The following is a 24,413-nucleotide window of genomic DNA, read 5'->3' as shown; positions in this document are numbered from 1 at the left end:
TAGTTTCTCTGGGTCACGTGTCCACCCCTGGAAGCAGGGACTGTGGACAGCTCCATCTGAACTACATGGACAGAGAGTGGGGGAGAAGTGGGTCCTCAAGGCTGTGGTTTTCAAGCTTTGGTGTGTATCAGGGGGGTGTGGGGGGGCAGGGGCAGTGGTGTGGGTGGTGTGCTCCAGAATTCTCAGTCATTAGGTCTGGGATGGAGACCAAGAATTTGTATTTCTAACAAGTTCCCAGGTGATGTAGACGCTGCAAGTTCAGGACCCATACCTTGAAAAGCAATAGCCCAGAGGGAAGTCTTGGTGCTCTTACCAGAAGGAGAGGAACAGATGTTGGGATAGCAAAACAAAAGATGTCTACTTCACTGAGAAAAGTCAAAGATCTAACAGGTTGGGAGGAATCGGAGGTAAAGAGCATGGAGCACTGGAAATCTTGTTTGGAGACACCCTGTATTCTTCCATGGAACCTTTCAGTTTCATCTGCCCTATGTTCACCACAACCTCCCCTCCAATTCTAAGCTCCGGTCACACTGGACCATTATCTGCTCCTCCGAACCTTTGCTCAGGCTGTTCCTGCTGCTTGGGTATGCCTGGTGAACACCAAGATGAAGGCTCAGATCCCACCTCATTGGGGCGGGCTTCCCTGATAAGGATCCTCTCCATTACTTCCAACCTCACCATCTAGAAAATTAGTTGTGCCTTCTTCTGTGTCCCTCGGGGATCACTCAACTCTACTACAGTAACTTAGGTTTACTTCCTATATCTCTGGCTGATCCTTTTCAGTCCTCTTTTCATGCACTTCCCCCTCTCCCACTCAACCTGAGATGTGCAGTGTCCTGTGATTGAGTACTTAGCATTCTTCCTCACCTGAATCTTGCCATAGGTCCACTGGTTTCAGTTCAGTTCAGTCACTCAGTTGTGTCTGACTCTTTGTGACCTCATGAACAGCAGCATGCCAGGCCTCCCTGTCCATCACCAACTCCCAGAGTCCACCCAAACCCATGTCCATCGAGTTGGTGATGCCATCCAACCATCTCATCCTCTGTCGTCTCCTTCTCCTCCTACCCTCAATCTTTCCCAGCATCAGGGTCTTTTCAAATGAGTCAGCTCTTCGCATCAGGTGGCCAAAGTATTGGCGTTTCAGCTTCAACATCAGTCCTTCCAATGAACACCCAGGATTGATCTCCTTTAGGATGGACTGGTTGGATCTCCGTGCCATCCAAGGGACTCTCAAGAGTCTTCTCCAACACCATAGTTTAAAAGCATCAATTCTTTGGTGCTCAGCTTTCTTTATAGTCCAACTCTCACATCCATACATGACCACTTGAAAAAACAGCCTTGACTAGACAGACCTTTGTTGGCAAAGTAATGTCTCTGCTTTTTAATATGCTGTCTAGGTTGGTCATAACTTTCCTTCCAAGGAGTAAGCGTCTTTTAATTTCATGGCTTCAGTCACCATCTGCAGTGATTTTGGAGCCCAGAAAAGTAAAGTCAGCCACTGTTTCCACTGTTTCTCCATCTATTTGCCATGAAGTGATGGGACCGGATGCCATGATCTTAGTTTTCTGAATGTTGAGCTTAAACCTCACCAAAATATTGATGTCCGTTTGTATGTCCAGATCCCTAAACCCAGTTATCTCACTTTGACATTTAACTGGGACTTGTCATCTGAGAATGACAAATGTGGTGGATGGGGCAACCCTCTCTCTGAGAAGTGAGCCATGAATTATTAGTATTACATTCATTTGCATATTCAGAGCTGAGAAGAACAGCATCTAGGGCAGAAAGAAAAGCAAAGGGGACACACAGATGAACAGTACTCTGACAGCACTTACCACTAGCATTTATTCATCTGCTTATAAACTCCAGGAGAGCAGGGATCATATGCATTTAGGGTATGTGCACAGGGACTTCCCTGGAGGTCCAGTGGTTAGGATTCCATGCTTCTACTGCAGGGGCACAGGTTCGATCTCCAGCTGGGGGACTAAGATTCCATAAGCCATGGCATGGCCAAAAAGAAAAAAAAGGGATATATGCAGTGATTGGGCTTGCCTGGGAACTCAGATGGTAAAGGATCCGCCTGGAATACAGGAGATCCCTGGGTTGGGAAGATCCCCTGGAGGAGGAAATGGCTGCCCACTCCAGTATTCTTGGCTGTAGAATCCCATGGTAGAGGAGCCTGGCGGGCTACAGGCCATGGAGTTGCAGAGTCGGATACACCTGAGCAACTAAGCACGCGTGCGCAGTGATGAACGAACGCAGACACTTGCTTGCCTTAAGGAACTCACGATACTTACTTGCCTTAAGGACTCTGCGGGTCCCTTGTGTCCCCAGTGCCTAGCACAGCGGGGGGGCCCTGTGGCAAGCGCTCAGCACATGTCTATATACCACATCAATTAACGAGGCCCTTCACTTCCTTTGCTATTACTGCTCAGGGGGAAAAAAAAAGTTGCCATTTAAAAAAAATTAAGGAAAAGAAACCCATACAGCACAGTGCCAAAGTACTGTGGAATGGTTTTCAAAACCATAGCTCCCTGATGGGATAATGTAGTTTAAATATAGCAGCTATTTTCCCCTCCAGTCGGTTTGTTCTTTGATTTTTGTGGAAAGACTTCAAAAGTTCTCCTCCACTGCTCTCCTTCCTCAACCCCCACCCACCCTACCCAACCCCACCCCGCCCCGCCCTGCAGCGTGCTCAGAACTTAAACAGCAAAACACTTAAAATGCAGAGATGACAGGGCCTCCTGAGCCTGGTAGAAAAATGAACGGTGATTAAATGCAATTTTTAATTTTAAATGATGAGTTACTCTGGTTCTGCCTTCCCCGCCGGGGCACCAGGGTGTTGCTTTAGCTGTAGTGGTGGCACAATTTCCGTCCGGACATGGATTCAAGGACTGTGAATGCAGCGGATAGGTTGCAATGGACAAATTTCTAGAACAGGATCTCTGTTCCCAAGCTGACCAGCTTGCTCCCTGGTTGTCTCACAATAGGAAAAAAGGGAGGGGGGATGTGGAGGTGGCAGAGGCATGTTTAGGTCTCCTACTGTGATCCCTCTGGAGTTACCTGATAGTTCACCAAAGCTCCCAGGAGGCTGGCCGCCCTCCCAAGTCACCTTGTGATTCTCTTCTGATTTGGGATAAGGGAAGGGAGCGGGACACCGAGTATCCAGAGGGAAGCATGTCTGACGAGCCTGATCCACTCCATCTGGGATGATGCATCAGGGCCCCACCTGGCTCCAGCAGCCTGCTGAGGCCGAGGCAATGATCCTCTGCCGAACACCCCCACCTCTCCAGTCCCTCTGCAGCCTGCCCGGCCTTCGTCTTCCCCTGAAAGGAGACGCTCTCGGCTTCTCTCATTTGTAAGACTTCCCCTCACTTCCTAGGCCTTGGCTTCTTTTCCACAATCCCTTGGCTCCTTTCTCCCACCCGGGGCTCCTCTCCATCTGCCACCCCTCTGTGAGGTGGGGTTGACAGTCCACCTGTCAAGTGCTCTCATGTGGGTGCCCTGGGGACAGTCCTGTCAGTTCATTAGTCCTCTGGCACCACCCAGATCTTGTCCTGGTTTGGAGACCGATACATCCATTGTAAGGTCCCGTCGTGTCTCACTTGCTGGAGTCCAGAGCTAAAGACAACCGCCTCCCATTCTCTTAGCTGCTTGCCATCTCCAAGGGTGGTAGGATCAGGTCATCTGCTCTAGTCATCAAGCTTAACATGTGAAACTTCTCAGGTGGGTCCAATCTGCTAGATGGGGGCTGGGTGGAGTAGAAGAAAGCAGAAGCTTGGCCCGAGTTGTTTGCAAACATCAGACATTTCTCTTCCATGACTCATCAGAGGAGAGCAGAGTCCTCCCTCTTCCTGGAATGCAGCAAACCCATGGCCAACTCCTACCGCCATCCGACCCCCCAAATAAAACCACCCACATATAGAGTTTTGGTCTCAGAAATCAGATCCCCCACCCCCACCCCAAAGATCTGACATGGCAGCTTGGAGAGGTGGGCATTTTGAGGCCTCAGAAGAACAGCCTTCTAAGAGTATTCTCTGACCGGAGAAAGAGGTGGCTGCAGAAGCAGCCTGGTGACTTGAAAGCAAAGAAAGTGCATGTGTTGTCAGGATGGGTCTTTTTAAGAAAAGCACTTTCACCACCCTCTCCCTCACTTTCCCCAACCTTTCTATTTAGTAGCCTTCCTAATACAAAACCTGGGATAGACAACATTTGGGTCGGTCTAGTCTGGCTTGATTTCAGTGGTGGTAGGTACAAAGGTTCTGGAAAAAAGAAATAGGCAGATACAGATAAAAAGAAAGGAAAGGAGACAAAAAGGAAGACATCATTTATCAGACCCTTATTTGCCAAGTATGTGATGTTGTTGTCTCACTCCATCCTCAGGACAAGCCTGTCTGGTAGGTACCATTATCATCTCTGTTTTCCAGACACTGATGGCTGATTCTCAGAGAGGTTAAGTCATTTGCAGAAGTCATACAATTAGAAATCACCATTCAATAAACAGTGTGGTGGGAATAGAAGATTATGTGTACAGAGAAGAGTTAGATTGGAGCTATTCCTCACACCATGAAATGCAATCAATTTTGTATGGGAAAGAGAGTTAAGCAGTGGGGGTGGAGTGGGGTGGGGACAATTAAAAGAAGCAACAAAACCATAAATGTGTGGAAGGGAGATAAATTCATAAGTACTTCAGATAAAGGAACGTTTTAAATTTGCATAACAAAGTGTTATGAAACAAACTGAGGGAATATATGAATAGAGGGTTTTTTTAATATAAATTTATTTATTTTAATTGGAGGCTAATTACTTTACAATATTGTATTGGTACGCATAGAGTTTTGAAAAAAACTAGATGAAAAAACTTTTCCTGCCAGGAGTCTGAGTCAATGACTGCAGAGATGCACACAGAGAAAGACATAGGCACAGAGGTCTCAACTGGTGCAAATATCTCTGTGGCTGGTCCCTAGACCAGGTTACTTACCTGGTCCCAGATCAGGCCCACTGAGGTAAGGGGAGGAGATCATTCTGCAGAACTACATCCTCCCCAGGGTGGGGAAGGGATGGCTGATTAATTCATTGCACAGGGAGCTGAGAAACAGGCAAAGCAGAAAGTTACATCCACTGAAAACTGCACAAGACGGCTTCTGCCAGCAGAATGCAGTGACCTGAGCTGGAACTCTGCCAGGACAGTGGGATTAGATTCCCAAGCGCTGGCCAAAATGGGCCCTGGGATTTTTATTTTTATTCGTTTTCCATTACAACTGCACGGCAACGCAAACAAGCCCCAAAACAACGTGAGAGCCACCGAGAGTCATTTTTCCTCTGTGGGGTGCCATCCCAATACCACACAAGCTGTTGACCTTATCTCCCTGAAGTTTAGAATTGACAGTTTGATTACTCACTTCCCTACCAACGATAATGGGAGAAAGGCGCAATTGCCCAACTAAAGCCATGTGCACAGAAAAAGGGATCTAAAGCAAGACCTGCACATGGAGCGCCTCATAACCAAGAATTAAAAACTTGAGAAGTCAGTGGAAATCTAAGAAAAGTTAGGTCTAGCTCTTCCAGTTCCGCAAGCTCAGGGGCCCATGGGCACTGGGATTGAAAGATACCTGGTTGCAGGCAAATGAATGTCAATTACAAAAGAGTGTGGGGTGGGGAGGGAAGGGAAAGGGCTTAGTGTTAGACATCAGACTAATGTCTCTCTCAGAGGGTACTTTGTACACATATTTTTATATTTTTGACTACAGACACACAGATCCCCAAACAATTTTGCAAACTGTACTATTTTGCACTTTTTAGCTTGTACATAAACCTCACCAATTCTGTGCATGTCCTGCATCTGGCTTTCTTTGACTCACCATTATGGAGCTGTTTCTTATGTAGCTCTAGTTATTTCACTTGTAACTTGTAACTTGCTATGCCGTTACCTACATTTTTTAAATAAACAAGTAAAACAACATAGATAAAGCTGAGATCCTCATTGCTCCCTTTCCTCCAGAGTCCATCTTATACGTAGTTTCCAATGTTAGGTTTCCCAGATAAAATCAAAGATGAGGATTCCACTTTCTCTCTTCCCAAAACACTTAACTCTGTTTTTTCCTCTGCTTTCAAAATTGATGAGATTTCATTTAAAGCTGCAAAATTTTACACTGCAGGTGCCTGTACACAGACTGTCTGGTTTGCACTGTAGAGAATTCATCTTTGTGTAACAGTCAGGTCCTACCCCCAATTTCAGACTGAGAATGCTGCTTGAAGAAAATGGAAGTCAGCATTGCCATGGGATCTGGCACGGCAGGGAACTTGGCTGATGACAATTTCTCGACTGTCAGGCTTTTGACAGAGTCTTAATATTAAAAGAGAATCAAGAAAAACCTGTGGGTCAGCAGGAATTTTTCACTCACCTCCACCCTCCTTTCCCATTGGGAATATTTCAGTTATCTGAAAGGCAGAATGCCCAGATATCTGCATATAAACTTTCCTTTTGGTCTTTCCCCTGAGCTACTACAATAACTCTTATGCTTTAGTTTGCCTGAGAAATACTGTATAGGAGGGTTGTTTACATTAAATCATATATTTTACACTTTTTGGCAACTGAAGAGACTTTCAGGGGTATTTTCTTGCTTGATTTTGAGGTTTTTTTGGCTGTGCTAGGTCTTCCTTGTGGGGCACAGGCTTCTCTAGTTGTGGGTATAGCTGCCCCATGGCATGTGGGATCTTAGTTCCCTGACCAGGGATCAAACCCGGGTCCCCTGCACTGCAAGACGGATTCTCAACCACTGGACCACTGGGAAAGTCCCCAGGAGTGGTTCTGACTATAGTTAGTTTTCACTTTGCTTGTCATATATATGATGTCTTTCCTTTGTTTAAGTTTTCAGTAAATGCTAGTAGTATTGTTATTATTGAAGTATATAACAAAAATTTGCAAAACTAGTGGAAGGACAAAATTGACCTGTGGTATCATGAAAAATGGCCAGTATGTATGAAGATGATGCTTTGGGTCTTCCAGATACTGTGTTCTGGGGTGGACCAGGTGGCCTGATGAGATGTGACAGGTGAGCCTGCCATACCGTACATGTGGGGTCCACTACAGAGCAGACAGGCTTTCACCTTGTTTTGTTACTGAGCTAAACTTTGGCTTCCCAGGTGGCACTGGTGGTAAAGAACCCACCTGCCAATGCAGGAGGCATAAGAGATGAGGGTTCGATCCCTGGGTAGGGAAGATCCCCTGAAGGAGGGCACAGCAAGCCACTCCAGTATTCTTGCCTGGAGAATACAATGGACAGGGGAGCCTGGTGGGCTACAGTCCATAGGGTCACAAAGAGTCGGACACAACTGAAGTGGCTTAGTACGTTAACCTCTGGCACGTGTATAATTGGATTTTACGGTGCCCTCCCTCTTTTTAAAATAATTGTGGTAAAAAGCATGGTAAAATGGTTTACGATTGTAACCATTTTTAAAGTGTAGAGTACAGTAGTATTAACTACATGCACATTGACAGACAACAGGTCTCTAAGACATTTTCATCCTCTAAGACTCTATACCCATTGAACAACATTGCTCCTCTTTCCCCTCCCCCCAGCGCCTGGCCATTCAGAGGAGAGGGGCAGAAAAACATACATTTTCTGTTTCTAAGAGTATCTCATATAAGTGGAATCATGCTGCACTTGTCTTTTTATGATTGGCTTATTTCACTTAGCGTAATGTCCTCAAGGTTCATATACACTGTAGCAGGTGCCAGAATTTCCTTATTTTTTTTTAAAAGGCTGAATAACATTCCATTGTTTGGACAGACCATATTTTCTTTACCTGCTCATCTGCTGATGGACATTTAGGTTGCTTCCACCTCTTGGCTATTGTGAATAATGCTGCAGTGAACATGGGTGTGCCAATCTCTGCAAGATTCCACTTTCAATTCTTTTGGACATATCCCCAAAAGGAGATTGCTGGATCATATGGTAGTTCTATTTTTAATTTTTTTAGGAACCTCTATACTGTTTTTCAGAGAGGCTGTCCCATTTTACATTCCCATCAACAGTAGTGCTCCACTGGGACTTCCCTGGTAGTCCAGTGGTAAGGAATCCACTTTCCAATGCAGGGGACACAAGTCTGATCCCTGGTCCAGGAAGATTCCATAACTAAGCCTGTGCATCACAGGTTCTGGCCAATGCTCTAGAGCCCAAGACTCACAACTCCTGAGCCCAGGAGCTGCAACTACAGAAACCACTACGATAAGAAGCCTGCACATTGCATCTAGAGTAGCTCCTGCTCACCACAACTACAGAAAGCCCATGCAGCAGTGAACACTCATCACAGCTTTGTCCCACCAGTTTGGTGAATTCACCTTTTACCTGTTCTCTCTATCCTGCTAGTTCAGCTCACCACAGGAGGTGCTCAGCACTCTGGCAGCCCCAGCCCATTCGCCCCCGCTCAGTTAAGCCTCCAAGAGTGATTCCAGATGGAGTGGGGCTCAGGCAAAGACCCCAGGTTCCTGGTCACCAAACCATCTCAGATCCCCTATTGGTTGCTTTTTACTTTCTAAATCTGGGAAGCATTGCCACTTGTTTCTTATTTTCCTCCTCTTTCATCTAGGAAAGGATATGTAACTGTCAGCAGGAGTTTGTCAGCCTCATTCTGTCATTTTTCTGCTCTTGAGGCCACTGAAGTGGATGAAATGGGCTCTCAGAAGCCCAGGTACACAGAATCTAAACTTTAGTAAAAACTTTGTCTCCTTTCTCTGCTCCTCAGGGTCACCTGTGGCTCTAAGGGTTTGATAGCACAGAACTCTTAAAGGGAAAAGCCCAATTGTTGTTGTTGTTTTAGTCATTAAGTCATGTCCAACTTTTTTGCGACCCCAAGGATTGTAGCCTGTTAGCCTCCCCTGTCCATGGAATTCTCCAGGTAAGAATACTGGAGTGGGTTTACATTTCCTTCTCCAGGGGATCTTCCCGACCCAGGGAGCAAACCCGCGTCTCCTGCGTTTCAGGTGGGTTCTTTGCTGCTGAGCCACCAAGGAAGCCTGAAAAGCCCAGAGTCATGCACAGTTCAAGTCCCAAGTCACAAAAGGATAGAGTGCTCAGATCTTTCCCTTAAGCTCCATATCAGACTAAAAAGTTGTAGTTTCTTTGTAAAACCACCTCACTGGGCAAACCGGCTCACTGCTAATCCTGAGCCTGGGTATTGTGAATCATCTTCTAACCAGGGTTGGTCTAGTACAAATAACTTCCCACCCATGCCTGATTTATTCAGCTTCAGTTGTAGATTCAACCTGCTCGTGTTCAGAAGTCCACTTTAGACTTGTGAGGAAGGGCGGCAGGTACAGAAGGAGACATAAAGACCTTTTGGAACTATATTCTCTAGTTTCAGTGATGGATAGAGTTGGACAGAGAGGAGGGAAAAAAGGTTCAAAACAGTCTTCTCCCTCAGCCCAGAATTCTCAGGCTGAGTACTTATTGAGGCTATCTGCTGGAAACAGGTAGGCTGGAGCCTGGACCAATTAACTGACCTATCTAGATTTTAGCCTTGGAAAAATGAGGTTCATCTCTAAATGGGGTTCATGATAAACCTGTCCCTCTCTGGGTCTTAAGTTTCCCCTAAAGAGATAACAGAGAATTTGGAAATCAGTAAAGATAATGGGGATCTGATTCCATGGGGAAGTAATAAATAATAAATTTACTTTATATATGTCAGTCTCATGCCTTGAAAAATCATGCTGACTCAATTTTCTATTTTCATTATAATTAGTACAATTAGATGGTCAGTTTTATGTGTCATTTTGGCTGGATTACAGTTATAAGTTATTCAGTCAAGCATTAATCTAGCTATTGTTGTGAAGGTATTTTGTAGAAGGGATTAACATTCATAATCAGTTGAATTTACTGGAGACATCACAGGTCATAATTTCAAATTATATTACAAAACTATAATAAAACAGTATAGTATTCATAAAAAGAGACAAATAGATCAGCAGAACAGAATAGAGAGCCCAGACATAAATCCGTGGATAAATGGTCAATTAATTGACAACAAAGGAATCAAGAATATACAATAGGGAAAGGGTAATTTGTTCAGTAACTGGTATTGGGAAAACTGAAGAGCCACATGCAAAAGAATAAAACTGAATTCCTATCTTGTATCATACACAAAAATCAGCTCAAAATGGATTAAAGAATTAAATTTAAGACATGAAACTGTAAAACTCATAGGATAAAACATAGGGGGTTATCTCCTTGACATTTTGGTCTTGGCAATGATTTTTTTGGATTTGACACCAAAAGCAAAATCAATGAAAGCAAAACTAGACAAGTGGGACTACATCAAACCAAAAAGCTTCTGTACAGCAAAGCAAACCATTGATGAAATGAAAAGGCAAGCAACAGAATGGGAGAAAATATCTGTAAATCATGTATCTGGATAAGGAGTAATTTTTAAATTATATAAAGAATTCATACAACACAACAGCAAAAAAACCTAAACAACCCTATTTGAAAATGGACAGACATTTTCCAAAGGCATACAAATGGCCAACAGGTATATGAAAAGGTGCTCAAATATTACTCACATCAGGGAAATGCAAGTGAGAACCATATTGAACTTTAACCTCACACCTCTTAGAATGGCTGTCATCAAAACAACAAGAGATAGCAAGGGTTGATGAGGATATGGGGAAAGGCGTACACTGGGGCAGTGCTGGTAGGAGTGTAAATTGGTGCAGCCGCTATGGAAAACAGTATGGAGGTGCCTCAAAAAATTGAAAATAGAACTACCATATGATCCAGCAACTCTACTTCTGGGTATATATCCAAGGGAAATGAAAACAGGATATTGATTCCTTGCACTCCCATGGTCACTGCAGCTTTATTCACAATAGCCAAGAGAAAGAAACAACCTAAGTGCCAGTCAATGGATGATGAACGGATAAGGAAGATGTGGCCACACACACACACACACACACAGAGGAATACTATCCAGCCATGAGAAAGAAGGAAATCCTGCAATTTTCAACAATATGCATGGACCTTTAGGGCATTATGCTAACTGAAATAAACCAGATAGGGAAAGACAAATACTGTGTGGTATCATTTATATGTGGAATCTAAAAAAAAAGTCAAACTCAAAGAAACAGGAAGTAGAAAAGTGGTTGCCAGGGGCTGGGGGAGAGGGGTGTGAGAAATAGGGAGAGGTTGGTAAAAAAGTATAAACTTTCAGTTATAATATTAGTAAAGTGTGAGGATCTAATGTATAATATAGTATCTATGAAAGTGAAAGTGTTAGTCACTCAGTAGCCTGCCAGGCTCCTCTGTCCATAGGATTCTTCAGGCAAGAATACTGGAGTGAGTAGCCATTCCTTTCTCCAGGGGATCTTCCTGACCCAGGTATTGAACCTGGGTCTCCCACATTGTGGGCAGATTCTTCACCGTCTGAGTCACCAGGGAAGCTATAGTTGATAAAATTCCATAACTGAAATTTACAAAAGGAGTAAACAAATATTCTCTCACACACTATATATATACACATGTATATATAGTGTTGTATAGATGTATTAACTTACTAGATGGGAAGGAATCCTTTTATAGTGCATACAGTAAAAATCATCATGATGTACACTTTTAATATCTAACAATTTGTCAATTATACCTCAATAAAGCTGAAAAAAGAATCAGCTGACTTTAGGTAAATGAATGTATTCTAGATAATCTGGATATGCTTGATCTAATCAGTTGAAAAGCCTTGAGAGCAAAGTTGAGGCTTCCTTGAAGTAGAAATTCCATGTGTGGAGAGTAGCTTCACTTCTTGTGTGAAAGTTTCCTTCCGCCTGCCCTTCCTGACAGCCTGACCTATGGATTTCAGATTTTCCCAGATGGCCCCCATCACAGAAACCAGTTGCTTGCAATGTCTTTATTGTATATCCTACTGGGGTGCTTCCCTGATAGCTTAGTTGGTAAAGAGTCTGCCTGCAATGCAGGAGACCCTGGTTCAATCCCTGGGTCAGGAAGATCTGCTGAAGAAGGGATAGGTTACCCACTCCAGTATTCTTGGGCTTCCCTTGTGGCTCAGCTGGTAAAGAATCTGCCTATAATGTGGGAGATCTGGGTTCAATCCCTGGGTTGGGAAGATCCCCTGGAGAAGGGAAAGGCTACCCTCTCCAATATTCTGGCCTAGGGAATTCCATGGACAATATAATCCATGGGTTGCAAAGAGTCGGACACAACTGAGCGACTTCCATTCACTTCACTCACTAGTTGTTTGTCTGGTGGAACCCTGACGGATATGGTACCCTGCACACATGGTCCGGAGCAGCTAAATGAATCTTGCAATTCCCAAATGTGCCAACTGCATTTCCACTTCTATGTTTCATCTTGTTCCTTAGCTTTTGTTGGAATGTTCTCTTCCACGAGGCCACTTTTCAAATCTTATGTCTTGTCTTTAAGGTCCAACTTGAATAGCTGCCTCTGTGAAGCCTTACTGGCTGCCTGGGGTCTGTTAGTGCCCCCTCCTCTGAATTCATACAGCATTGTGGGTTACCACTTGTTTGGCCTGCAGTCCAACTTTATCTTGTTATGACCTCAGAAGGGTCAGAAGGTCAAAGGTCTAAACCTTTGTTTCCCTAATCCTAACTGCTGTAAGTCTATGGTTTTCCCTGTGGTCATGTATGGATGTGAGAGTTGGACTGTGAAGAAGGCTGAGTGCCGAAGAATTGATGCTTTTGAACTGTGGTGTTGGAGAAGACTCTTGAGAGTCCCTTGGACTGCAAGGAGATCCAACCAGTCCATTCTGAAGGAGATCAGCCCTGGGATTTCTTTGGAGGGAATGATGCTAAAGCTGAAACTCCAGTACTTTGGCCACCTCATGCGAAGAGTTGACTCATTGGAAAAAACTGTGATGCTGGGAGGGATTGGGGGCAGGAGGAGAAGGGGACGACAGAGGATGAGATGGCTGTATGGCATCACTGACTTGATGATCCTGAGTCTCAGTGAACTCTGGGAGTTGGTGTTGGATAGGGAGGCCTGGCGTGCTACGATTCATGGGGTTGCAAAGAGTTGGACACGACTGAGCGACTGAACTGAACTGAACTGATGCTTCTGCAATTCTATCAGCACAAGCAGAATGCCATTTTGGGCTTTCTGATGCTTTTCATAATTCCTGTCCCTTCACAAGTGCCAATTTTTCGTGGTGTGGAGTATCCCTATCCATGTGCTGGGGCTCAGATATGCTAGAATAACAGAAGGAAGCCTTCTGTAACATCAACTTCAAATAGGTAATTGAATCAAAGACACGATTTTGATGTAAAAGCAAATGGAGTATGTCAAGACACTGAGGAAAGGTCTTATTGTCCAGTCCTTAGGCCAGACTCCTGCTTTTTCTACTTTCCCTGCCTAGAGTGACTTGAAGTCTCCTCTAGCTCTATGCAGAGAACACCTGAGAGAACTCAATGTGCAACACCCTGAGTGGAAGATCTAAATGGAGGTGAGGATGTGGGACGTGGGGGGCTAAAACCTGGAGCTTGGAAGAGAGAGTCCATAGAAGAGAAATTGGTGTCCAGAGGACAACCCGACATGGAGTGTGGCAGGCAGCGTCTGGAGGTGCGGCGGGTGACTGCAGTGCAGGCCTGAACCCTAAGTGAACACACCTGTCGGATAGCATTTCAGGCTGGAGCCCAAATCCAGGAACTCCTGGACTCTGAGGGCACACGTGACTAACCCGCTGGCACCTGCCCTTCCTCAGCGCTGGCTGCACCTTCTGTGCCTCTCAGGCTCTGGGCAGAAGAGGGGATTACACAACCTATCGGAAATGACAGTGCATTCCTCCCTAACTCAGAGGATCAAAGGGCTCTTCAAAGACGCGGGAGGTGGGGGGGCGGGGGGGCTTGGTCCCTGTCACAAAGCTCTGTAGGGGGGACGCAGGCTGCCTCAGCCCAGGGGTTTCTTCTTCCTGTCCCCATCCCTTTCTCACCTCCCCTGAGAACAACAGGAACTGAAGTTTCTTGGGAAGAGAACAAAACTATACCATCTCTAGAAGGGTCTGAGAAATCTTGAGCTCTCACCTTTGCTCTGAGGTGGGGCAATTCTGAGGGAGCTACACCTGGGGCTGTGGGTGAGAGGAAGTGGGGGGCAAGATGGGGACCCAAAGGCTCATCAAGGCCCAAGTCCTCCTGGGTGTGTTGAATATGAAACAATTTCTCCTTGCTGATGCAACCCTAAGTTATCTGGGTCCAGAATGAAACTCAAAGAGAAACAGCTAGTAAAAAGCAGGAGACAAGTTAAGGGCCAGCAGGAAGGGTGAGTTGCTCTCTGCGAGGCTGACTCACAAATCTACAACTGACTCATGAGTGCGTGAGAGAAAAGTTCAACCTGGTGAGCAATCAAGGAAATGTAAATCAAATCAAAGAGGAACCTGAACAGTCTTTAAAGAGGGTCTTCTCTGACACATGCTGGTGGGAGGGCATACTGGTTTTCTGGAAAGTCACTTGTTAGTAAGTAATAAGACTTGAAAATGATGATTCAGTCATTCTTCTAGGAAATGACTAAAGAAATAACAAGAGATGTGAACAAAGATGACTATGTGCAAAGATGATCACTGCTTCATTATAACAACAAAAAAACTGAAATGTCCAGCAAAAAGAGAATAGTTAATTATAATTAATCCACTTTGGACAATATGGTATAAGTCATTGAATGTGGTCATTGGTATAGGCAGTTTGGTCCAAAAATGTGTGTGAAATCCCATGGATATTTTAAGTCTTTGCTAGTTGGGCAAGTTCTTTGCCTCTCCAAAGTCTCAGTCTCTTCACCTGTAAAATGGCCCAGGACAGCTGTTATGAGAATTAAATGTGTTTATGCGACCAGGGTTTCTGGCTATTCAAGAGACTCAACCAATATGAGCAATGATTATTTCATAGCAGACGTGTAATTTTTTAATAAGGAAAAAATTTCTAGTTCATGCTATTTTAAAATAATATTTTAGAAGAATTTCTGATGAAATGGGAAACAAAAATAATATTAAATATAAAAGCAGACTACAAATAATGCATGTAGCTGTAATCCCATTTTGCAAATGCACACATATACACAAACTGCATTTCAGAAACACTTAAAGGAGCTACCTCAAAACATTACCAGCAGTTAGGTCGTAGATTACAACCTAATCTACAGTAGTTTTTGTTCTCTCTTTTATAAGTTAGTGTGTTTTCAAAAAATTCTACAATAAATGTTTTATCTTTTTTTTTTTTAAGTAAAATTTGTCAAAGATTCTGAATCTGATGTGGGAAGCACACAGAAGGGAAAACTGTGACCTCCAGCTGTGAGTGGCCCCTCTGGGGGTGTCATGCTCCGCAGAAAGCCGAGTCACCCCTGTGGGGCCAGGGTGTCCTGTGAAATATATAGACCAGGGTCACAGCAGCTTGTGAGGCACGATGGCCTCAGCAGACCTTTCCGGGGAGTGGGCACTCTGCCACCTGGGCCTGTATCATAATGAGATAATGTTTGTGAAAGCACTTTGCCAAAGAGAAAACTCTATCCAGATAGGCGATTCTGGGGCTTATTCTAGAGAAAGGAGGCTCTCTGAGCACATTCCATTAAGGAATTTCACACTATGCCTCCTCCTCCAAAGTCCTCTGTTTCTCCCTCCCCCTGAACAAGAATATATTTAGTAACCCTATCTAAATCCTCTTCTTTCCCTTAATTTGATTAAGAAGCTAGGGGAACAAGGGATGAAGTGGGGGGTGAGCAGAGGGGGAGATTGAGTTGTGGGGAAAGATTAGAGGAGCTCAATGGCTATCTCAGGCGGAGTGACGCCTGAGTGTGGACAGGACAAGGGCCTCCAGGTACTTAGTACAGAGGCACAGAGGACAGAGGGAGGGACACAATTGGTCACGGAGCAGTCTCTCTGGCTTCGGGAGAATCAAACTGGGGAGGGGCAAGCTTCAAGGGTTAATGGGGAGAGTGGGTGACATTCGACATTCGCTAGAGGAGGCATTAGCATCTTCCTCCCCCTCTTCTGGATTCCTGGAGCTTCAGGGTCTTCAGATCCTTAAGAAGTTCCAAGGGGTTAATATGTTGAACCGCTATGAGGGAGGAATTTTCACATGTATCAACTAATTTACTCCAACGAAGTAAATTATCGCCCATGAGGCTGATGCTCAGAGAGAATGGTTTTTTTGCTCGTAAGCAGACAGTGTCAGGGGGGTGTGGGGAAACTGGGGTTCAAATCGAGCCCTCCCTGCTTTGACCACTGTCCCTGGCAAGTGTTATCTTCACATCCAGGACTTATTTTCTTGTGCTTTACCAAGAAGTGGTTTCATGATATTTCTACAAGGTAGATACTATTAATAAACCCATTTTACAGATGAGCAACCTGAGGTTTGGAGTAAGCAACTGAGCTAACGTTACAGAGCAGATAAATGGTGAGAGAGCAGGGTCTTGGAGAGCCTGGGCAAGTAAAGGAACACGGGGTATGAGGTGTTTTGGGGGTTGGGGAGGGGCTCCTGTTTCATGTGTCTTTTCTAATAGCTGGTTGATCCTCAAGGACAGGGACCTTACCTTGTTTATCCTTCTCTCAGTCCCTGAACACAACGCCTGGAACACGGGGAACGTCTGCCGCAAGAACTAATGGTACTTGTTAAGTTTGGCCAAGCGGGAGTCTCCACCGAGGGCCAGCGTGGTGAGGATTAAGTGAGACATATTTGTCTAGGGATTTCCAAGGCTAAAATGTCACAGTGCTGGGCTTCAGAAAAGGATCCGTTGGCAGTGGGAATCCCTGCAGGAGGCTTTAAAGGTGACCAGGACCTTGACAATGGGTAGGCCCAGGGAGAGGGCTCCAACTCTCCTGGAAGGATTGGATTCAGACTTCAGTGGCAATGAGGCAGGGATTGGCACATGCTCCCACTGCTTCCTTCCACAGGGACGTCTCAAGGACACCTCCCAATCTTGGGGGATAAAGCACAGTATGGCAGATGAAGGTGAGGGCAAGAAGAGTGCCACCTGAGCAGCTCAGGAAGACAGACAGGAGAGAAAAGGAAGTGGGGAGAGCTTAGTGCTTTCATTAACAGGGACCTAAGACTCTTTTAGAAATAGGTTTGAAAGGATAAAGGGCAGAAAGTTCTCCTCTTCTGGAGAGGACTAATATCCTCCAGGAAGGGACCTCAGGCTTCAGCAAGAGTCTCTCATTGCTAAACAAACACCATAGTGCTTTACGGTCCACTACAGCTTTAGAGGAAGCATTCATGCTTCTCTTCCTTCTACAACCTGTGAGCACGGCTACCAAAGGGCAGAGAACAGAAACAGCCAGCAAGTTCTTGGGCCAAGTCCAGGGCTTCCTGGCCTGTGTTCGGAGAGCCTCAGCTTTTTTCCCCCTCTTGCAATAGTTCTTGGTGTCTTTATGTGAGCTGCTTATTAACCAGAGGATATCAGGGCACTGGGAGGGGAGAGCCAGTGCCAGTTGCCAGGGAGTGGAATTCACAAGTGCAGAATGGAGCAAAATGATGTGTGCGGTCTGAGTGGTGGGGGATGGAACCAGACTCTGGTCAGCATGCTGGGCCATCAGATTGGAGGATCCTGTGGCCTGTGGGGGCAGGCAGGCGACTCAGGGGTTCACTACCAACACTGTCTATTCATAGTGGAGTTCCATCCGCCAGGATGAACGATAATGAATGGCTCTGAAGCAGCTGGAGGAATCCTAGTAAGGGTGGGACAAGGCATTGGGTCGACACTCCCCTCTGTCAGCAACAAGTGGAGGGAGCTCTCTCAGAACTTCTTTACCAGCCGCCTTTCCCAAAGACACTACTTTTCAATTAAATATGAAAATCCTGGGTATCCTTTCCCCTCTTTTCTAGTAAGTTGCAGCTGACAGTCCCAGACTACAGGAGTACTTCTGATGGGCTTCATCAGCCAGCTGACCTCCTGGGGTCAAACCAAGGAAGCAGAGCCCCCCTGGGCCCTGAATTGGTTCTGGATACTAGAGCGTGGAATGGCTTCCCGCTGTGTCTAAAGAAATACGGCTTAGCCAGGCTTCAGTAGGCTGCAGCATTAAATGTCTTAGGTTTCAAGTTGGTACCAGCTGCACTGAAGGGAAATGGTTGGGGAAATTCTCCCATTTGGCTTCTTTCCACGTGGAGGATGGCTAAAGGAAGAGAGAGCTTAGAGCTGTTGTGCTGGTGCCTTAAAAATAATGATATAAACACAGCCACAGAGGTTGGCCTGTGAAGTCCCTGATGGGGACCAGAGAAGAAATGTTGTCCTGACTTACCCTTCAACCCTCGCTCTGCAAACAGAAGTGACCCAGCCCTCATCTATCACCTCTGAAGCTAAACAACTTCCTCAGATGGCCCCACGGAACATAAATCAAGACGGCCCTGGCTTCGGAGAAACCTGTACACAACTGTAGCCCTCAGAAATACTTGTCCTCATATTTTCTTCCTCTATGTTCAGAATAGGGTGCCAGCAAGTCATAATGCCAGAGGAATACAGCAGATCACCTTAACTGTGCTACTCAATTTCGCTGAACCTGGATCCTCACCATTAAATGAGGAATCATGTTGTGGGTTTGAGGTGGCAATTAAGGGAGATAATTCAAGGAGAGTGCTTAGTTCAGTGCCTTGAATAATATTAGCTTCTATATTATCGTGTCATTGTTTGAGGGCCAAAGAAGAGAGGCAAACACATAATAGCAATTCTAATTGTAATCCCAAATAAGAAGGGCTGTGCACTAGAGCCTCAGTGATTTCACAACACACAAGGCTTCTGTCTCCTGCTCACTCTTAAGCCAAATCTGGGACAGACCTGGTTATACTTGGCAACCTCAGTGGCCTCCAACTTGTTTAAATTCTCACAGAGAATCCCAGTGGATACTTAGACCTGCTGACGGAGAGACAAATTCAGACATGCCGGGCTGGCAGTGAAATGGAGGATAAGAAATCAAAGACAGTGTGTTCACATTCTAAGAGTGTCTGAAGCGCTGTGGTTTGCACAGAGAGCCCTCCTCTCACATGGGAGGCTCACAGATTCTTTCTTCTCATGGTTATTCCACAACAGCAGCATCATGCCCATAACAAACGTAACAAACGTGGTTTTGTGGTTTTGCTCCCAACCGAACAGGTAAAGACAGGACAAAGCTATTGAATGCCAACTCCTCTGCTTCTGCTCAGGTTGTTCTAACCATCCCTGCCTGGGAACTGGATCTGGGGTAATGGGTGACCCAGCAGGCACAGAGATGACAGATTCCTACATCGTGTAGCAACGCCGGGACAACCTGGGGCATCTGGCCTGGCAGACAGGCGGGCAAGCTGGGAGAGGCAGCTGTAAGTACACTGACCTTTGTCCCCGTTTGCTCTGGGAGGGGGTGGACCCTGCCAAGGCTCTCTTCTTTCTCTCCGTGGCCGCCGGGCACTCTTGCTAATCACAATGTTCTCAGGGACCTCAGAAAGCCTGACCCTTGTCGGTGGCAAGCAGAGACCTCTTCTGGCAGCCGAAGGGCGCTCTGAACCTCTGTCCAGACATGGCAGGCACAGGGCTCCTAGGCGTGCGTGTGCTGCTCCTGAAAGAAATCTCTTCCCTTCTGGCTTTCTCCCAGCTAGAAGGCTTATCATTAACTAGCCATTTACTCCTCTAGAAAACTACCCACTCTGGGCACTCCTTCATTCAGACCGCTAAGGGATCCAAGGGAACAGATTAGAGGTCAGTGCCCCTGACTTTGAGCTCAGCAGGACTGCCTTCCTCTTTGCAGGGCTTGTCCTCTGGGGAGGGAAATGCTCCTGTTGCTGCCGTGCTCACTGTCAGCACTGTCAGCTAAGTGCTGGTTCTGAGGAAACCGTGTTCTTTCTTCCAGCAAGGTCCTCCAGTCCTCTGGCTCCCCAGGCTGGACACGAGGAGGGTGAGGAACGCACATGTCTAGTGGGCAGGTGGGGGTACTCTCTGGTTGGTTCAGGGTAAATCTGCCTTCTTTTTCCCCTTTCTTTCTTAGTTTCCCGGAATGATGCTGCTGGGGGTTGAGGCAGGTTGGGCCGGAACGTCAATTTTTCTTGAGAAAAAGTCTGAAAGTTTGCTCTTTGGAGTAAGAAGTTAGGCCCCGGTTGCCTATCCCCTTCACCTTATGGAGGGCACTACGCCTGCTAGTTCCCGTCCAGCTGGCAGGGGAGCCCACGGTCAGAGAGAAGCATCCTTCTCTTTCACAAATAAACAAATCCAATCCATGTGCTAGAGGACTTAGGGTATATTAATAGCCAGATATTTTGTTTTCCTATTCTGGTGCTTATCCCCGTCCACTAGTATGAAAGATAAGAGAACACAAAATGTTCTCCACTAGTCACCCTTCTCCCCTCCCCCAGGGAGAGGCAAGCCAGGGGGCATGAGCTATTCTGTTTAAAGCCATTGCTGATGTACGAACTCTGAGAAAATAGACTTAAAAGTTTATATTCGGTCTCTCTTGGCTACTGTTGCTGCTCAGCAAAGAAACTCTATATTGTTTAAATCCTCCAGGCAAATGGGTTACAAGGCAACCTTCAAACAATAGAAAATACCCCAAACTAAAAATACAGGCATTGAAGGATCGAAAGCATGGTGGTATCTTGGGGAAGTAATTCCAAAACTGGGGTGAAGGAGAAAGCTGTCGGCTAAGCTGCTGTTATGTCATGTTAGCCCATTTGCCAGCTTTCGCCCTTCACCGAGTTTCTTATAATCCACACACACTGGACTTAGTTCTTTCTATGGTCATCAACACCTTTTTGAGGGAAGGGAGGATGCTCAAAAAGCCTGTAATATCAGGCTGTCTCCTGTCCTACAAAAGTTACAGTGGTTCTAATCAATGTACTGCCCTACTAGCTCCCAGCCCTGACAATGATTGCAACTTCTATTCCTGAGAAGTCCTTAGAAACCCAAGAAAGAAGAGGGCTCAGGCTTAACCACAACGTCCTGTGCCAGGAAGGCAGAGCTCAGAGTTAGACAGTAATGTGATGATGGAAGGAAAGGTGAGAATGATGCATTTGGAAGACAGTTGAAGGGACCACAAGCCAAGGAATGCAGGTGGCCTCCAGAAGCTGGAAAAGGCAAGGAGTTGCATTCTCCCCAAGAGCCCCAGGAGGAACGTAGCCTTGCCGACACCCTAACTTTAGCCTCATAAGACTTCTGACCTCCAAAAAAGTTAAGAAAATACACTTGTGTTGTTTTAAGTTTGTGATAATTTTTTACAGCAACAACAGGTCACTAATATAGCAGGTGAAAATCCAAGGATCTTTTCCAAGGACAAGAAGCCTTCCATTAGTTCTTGGGTCCTCCACACTCTAGTATTGCAGGCAGATGACTGGGAAACCAAGGTGGTTCCTTCCTGATGTATTTACCACAGATGACCAGATCATCAAGGGGCACTGAATCAGGTGGGCTGATTCACAATTAAACTCAAATCAATAAAAAGGCTGCTCTTTGGGGACTTTCCTGGTGGCCCAGTGGTTAAGAATCCACCTTGCAATACAGGGGGTGCAGGAACTGGTTGAGGAACTAAGATCCTACATGCTGAGAGGCAACTAAGCCCACATGCTGCAAACTACAGAGCACATGCGCTCTAGAGCCCACATGCCAAAACTACAGAGGCCCTGCACCATCCCTGGGCCACAGCTAAGACTCAACACAGCCAAAGATCACAAAAAAACAAAAAAGGCTGCTCTTTTATTTTTACCCATTAACACTGCAGGCTGATCAATCTATTATCCAGTAGGCAGACTGGAGCAGCTGAGACGTGGTTTTCTCCCTTAACTTGTGGCCCGACCCCAACCAGCATCACTCAGAGCAGACCAGAAAGGCAAACTGGCAGAAGGAAAAATGAACCACCTCTATTTCTCTACTCCAGGAAGCTGGCCAGAAACTAGAAGAGAATCTCTTAGACCTCTTTGAAGGAAACACTTCAGAAATTTCAAGGCTCTCTTCTTTTGTGAGCAGTTTTGCTTTTTTCCAGAGTATTTGCTGATTAAATGTGTTCCTAGGGTTTGCATAGAGTGCCTAGGAAACCCTATTTTAAAAACAGAAAAAAAAAAAGAGAGAGAAAAGCACAGAATTTCCCTAGTTCTGTGCCTCCTAGAAGCATAAGTACTGGAAGATAGCAACTCACTCTGTCTTATGACATTTTGAGGAGATAACAACCATTGATCTGGCCTCCATTTTATATTTTGGGACCCTGAGTACTACGGAAAGGGCAGCAACATGGATACGGTCACCCAGCAAGTGGAAGCGATTTGCCCAAACCAGAACACAGCTCCCCCTACTCCTAGACTGGCACTGCCCTCCTGTCCTCATGCTTAGTCTTGGGCCCTGGTGAACCAGGTCACTAGGGTGTGGCCTCTGGGTAGGTGGTCTCAGTGGAATGCAGAGATATCAAACCATTAAGCCTGTCATCACATGGCAAGCTACTGACGCTCCAGGGGAAAGATTTTCCAGACCAGAACAGAGCTAGGAACTGCTCTGTATGTCTGGTGTGTGTGTGTGTGTGTGTGTGTGTGTGAACCTGGAAGGTAGTCAGGGGTTTGAAACAACTGTCAGGTCAAGGTATGTACACTCTACCTTACCTAAGTAAACTCATGACGAGGTTTCATTTTTTTCTACTATCAAAACAAATCTTTTTCTAGCTTCTCTCATTTGTCCCTTCTCCCCCTCCCTCTACTATTCTTCTGCTGCTGCTATTGCTGCTGCTAACTCTCTTCAGTCATGTCCGACTCTGTGCGACCCCATAGACAGCAGCCCACCAGGCTCCCCCGTCCCTGGGATTCTCCAGGCAAGAACACTGGAGTGGGTTGCCATTTCCTTCTCCAACGCATGCAAGTGAAAAGTGAAAGTGAAGTCGCTCAGTCGTGTCCAACCCTTAGCGACCCCATGGACTGCAGCCTACCAGGCTCCTCCGTCCATGGGATTTTCCAGGCAAGAGTACCGGAGTGGGGTGCCATTGCCTTCTCCGACCATTCTTCTGTGAGAATCTGAAATCTAACTTTAGGAGCAAATCTAATAGACTTTCCAAGCTCACCGCAAGGGGATCACACTGGCTTGTACTGAAACGGTGACTTTGGCTTCAGAGCCAGATCTACAGATGCCCCAGCTCAGTGTGATGCTGACCAGCTCTACACAAACTCCACCGTTCTACTGCCCTTTGACACACAGGGGGCTGGTTTCTCTGCCACAGATCGAATGGGGGCACCTGGCAGTGAAAGCTCAGAGTCCTAACCACTGGACCACCAGGGAATTCCCTGGTTAGTGCTTTTTAAAATCTGGGCTACTAATGTACTCAGATTTTGTTTTAAGTTATTTATTTATTTATTGGCTGTATTGGGTCTTCACTGCAATATGCAGGGGCTGCTCTCTAGTTGTGGCACGCGGGTTTCTCTTGTTGCAGAGTGCGGGCTCTAGAGCTCGAGAGTTCAGTAGCTGCAGCACTTGGGCTTAGCTGCCCTACTGCATGTGGGATCTTAGTTCCTTCCCTGACCCGGCACTGAACCCATGTCCCCTGCATTGGAAGTCTACCACCATGGAAGTCCCCTGGGTTTGGGTTTGACTGACTGTCCCTCAACCTTGTATTAGTCCTACATGAAAAATAACCAATGCCCCTGAGTCTCCTTGCCTTATGCTACAACTATGCATACACAGGGATGACAGGATACAGATACTGGTGAGGTGAAGTGAGACAGGAAGACTGGTACCCAGGGCAAAGGATCAGATGGGAACCAGAACCTCGTTATAAGGTTAACTCTGAGAAGTCCAGAAGTAAACCATCACAATTATGATCAACTGACTTTAAATAAGGATGCTAAGACAATTCAGGGGCTTCCCCAGGGGCTCAATGGTAAAGAATCCACCTGCAATGCAGGAGAAGCAAATGGCAATACACTCCAGTATTCTGGTCTGGGAAATCCTATGGACAGAGGAACCCGGCAGGCTACAGTCCATGGGGTCGCAAAGAGCTGGATAAGACTGAGCGACAGCACACAGCACGCACTATGAAAATTCATTGGGGAAATTATAGCCTTTCAACAAATGGTGCTGGGACAAATGGATATCCACATGCAAAATAATGAAGTTGGATTTCTTCCTTATATCATACTCAAAAATTAACTAAAAATGGATCATAGACCTAAATACAAGAGCTAAAACTATAAAAAAAGCTCTTAGAAGAAAATAGGAGTAAATCATTGTGCTCTTTGGTTAGGCAAAAGCCTTTTTAGATATAACACCAAAGGTACAAGTGTCAAAAGAAAAAGTAACTTTGACTTCATTGAAGTAAAAAATCTTTGTACTTCAAAGGACACCATTAAGAAAGTATAATATAAGGCAACCTACAGCACAGGAGAAAACATTTCTAAGTCATATGTCTGACAAGGGACCTGTATTTAGAATAAAAAACTCCTACAACTCAACAAGAAAAAGACAGATGGAGGACTTTTCCTG

The sequence above is a fragment of the Bos javanicus genome, chromosome 17 (genome assembly GCF_032452875.1).
Source record: "Bos javanicus breed banteng chromosome 17, ARS-OSU_banteng_1.0, whole genome shotgun sequence".
Classification (NCBI taxonomy): domain Eukaryota; kingdom Metazoa; phylum Chordata; class Mammalia; order Artiodactyla; family Bovidae; genus Bos; species Bos javanicus.
Note: the sequence above shows the minus strand (reverse complement) of the source record.